Raw genomic sequence first — 2,858 nt, forward strand, 5'->3', positions numbered from 1 at the left:
GCCAAGACGCTAGGGGTGTGGCGGTGTCGGCTGCTGCTCCGCCTACGCCACCACACCCTCGGCTACCTCATGTTTACCTCCTTATTTAACCCCTTCAGTACTACCAGCTCTGGAAAGTTTTGTACTGGAAAAATACATACTGGAAAGATATAGATACTGGAAAGATATAGATACTGGAAAGATATATGCTGTATACTATAGCCACAATGATATACCCTGTTGGTAGGAGAGCGACAGATTTTTTAGATACAGGTTCAGTGCTAATCAGCGTTAAAATAAAATGGTGTAAAGATACAGGCAGTGATATTATAGAACTAATTGTATTGAAATCTTTTAATATGAAAATTGTGTGATAATTGTTAATCTAAAAAACTGGACTGCCTTGTATGGAAATCTTTAAATATAAGGAGTCTTCCAAATGATAAAAGTATATGGCCATTGCAAGAAAAAAAAGAGAGAGAGACAGAGACACCTAAAAGAGAGAGAGCTTACTGCTCTGCTGGCCTAGATGGAGATTATTTTTAAGCTGTTTTTAATCCATTTAATGTGAAGGGTGTTTAGGCAAGTTAAAACCACTGGGCAAGAGTGAAGCGGTAATCGTACTGAAGCGGTTAGAGTGAAGCGTAGACTCCCTGTGTCACTTTAGCTAGACAAAGATGGTAAATATGTGTTGAGGTTGTTTGTCTGTTTGTGTGTATGTGAGTGTTTGGGTGGTAGAGGTTTGTTGTACAGCGAAAAGTAGTAACACTTCAAAACTAAAATGTTTGTCCCTCATCATGTTATACTATGGTACCTGTGACCCAGTAAAACAGTGGATTACCAGTGTGCTGTTTTAATAACCTTGTCTGACCAGGATGAGGAATGAGAGACTGACTAGGAGAATGTATGCAAGTGAGGAGGGGGCAGAGGGAGACCAAGGTATATACAGAGAGCCTGCATGTGGTGGAACCATGCACCCTGTGTGGAGCAGGTGCAGTGTCCACTCAGGAGCCAAGTCTTGTCGTATTCTCCTGCTCCTCGCCGTGAGAAGGATCCTGATCCGACCCTGGTGAGGCACTGCCAAGCACAAGGGGGCACCAGATCCCTACACGGTGTATGAACTCTACTGTCTAGAACAGAAAGAAGGAAAAAGTAATGAAGAACTAGCACCAAAATAGCCCCACAGAAACAGTTGCTTGCTTGTGGTCAACGGGTCTGCTTAACCTGACAGACCGGGACTAATCAACAATAAATCTCTCGACTCCCTATCCCCTCATAAAAGGATGGTGGGCTACACAAGGCAGCTCCAGCCTGCAGTTCACTGGGTTCATGTCTTCCTATGACCTTGGGGCCACAACTACTGCTATAATGAAGGGTGTTGTAAACTATGATGTCTGCTGGTTGTATCAATATTAAATTAAGCATCTAACTGAAGCTGTGTGTCTGTCAGAATAGGTTATGTGGAAGTAGGATGTAAAAAATAATGACCTTGTACTTAAGGGAGTAATGAAGTGAGTTGGGTATGCATGAATAACTGGCATCAGTAAACTGGAATGGAGTGCTAAGGAAAATAATACAATATAATGAGAGGGATAATGGAAACTACTCTCTTGAATACGGTGGTGGAGGGTGGAGGAATGAGGTAGAGGTATATGTATGAGGGCAGTCTGAGATGGAGGGGCCACCTTTATGGCAGAGGACGGGTGACATGACAATTTGTCCATGACCATCTCCTCCAGGATTAAAGTGTCAGGCTGTAGATAGTATTCCCTCCCCCCAATGCCCCCCTCTTCCCTGAAGAATGCACCGCAGCAGAGCCATAAACCCAGTACTCTGCATTGCGACACCTTCAGCAAACAAGTTTCTGAAGCAGGAATGTGTACAGTAACTATTTTCAAATTGCCCGCCTTAAGATAGTCATGACGTGCAGTTGAACTGACCAAATTATTCATGTTTTCATACGTTATCCTGATGTTCATGAGTAAGGAAGGATGTAAACAACAGAGGTTAATTACGCTCGAATATCGATACATTTTTTTCCGCATCCATGGGAGCAATTTGCGTAATCCCTTTCCCTCCTTTTGCGTATATCAGGCAGCGTAATATTTATCTCTCCTTTTTGTCCACGCTTGCCTGACCTGTCATGCCTCCCGGGTGCTGGGAAAAAGCATGAAATTCAGTCACGCCACTCTAGCATCTGCTACGTTAAAACACGCTATACCATTTTCTGTAAACACCGTATTTTTCATCATGTTTCCAGCTATTTAAGCAGTGTTTTTTATTTCATGTATATATCTAGATCAAAGGCCTAGTTATACATTTATATTTTCAGGATTTGGTACATGAATGCTTAACGAACATTGTTGAAGCACGCGCGGGGACGGGATTTTCCGGGAGGCGGGAAATCAAATCAGTGTCATGGCGGTAGCCGGTGAGAGAGGGTATGCATTCCTCTCTCCCTCACTCTATCCCACGCGCTCCGTGTATATTAATCCTCAAACCTTATTTTAAGTTTGCACATCACATTTAGTAACCAAAGAACCCATAATCACAAAAAATCAAGCACCAGGATAAAACACGAGCTGATATAACGGGGATGAGATCAAAGAAATTACTGAATGTGGTATTGTCTGATTTCAAGCTCACCTGTTAATAAAATCAGCCATAATCTGACCTCCTGGCTGATCTGGGACGACCTGTGGCAGACTTGAGGCTGACATGACCTGCTGACTTCACTACTATTCAGGTAAAGTTAACAGAAGCTAAATAGAATACCAATGTCTTGATTATCGTAGTCTTGGTGAGGCAGTTTATTTTGCTCTCTCTCTCTCTCTCTGATGTAATAATAATTAAAGCTTGTACATATCATAAGTTTTAAG

Source organism: Coenobita brevimanus, chromosome 56, assembly GCF_032717465.1.
Source record: "Coenobita brevimanus isolate Jiangsu-jjx chromosome 56, ASM3271746v2, whole genome shotgun sequence".
NCBI lineage: Eukaryota > Metazoa > Arthropoda > Malacostraca > Decapoda > Coenobitidae > Coenobita > Coenobita brevimanus.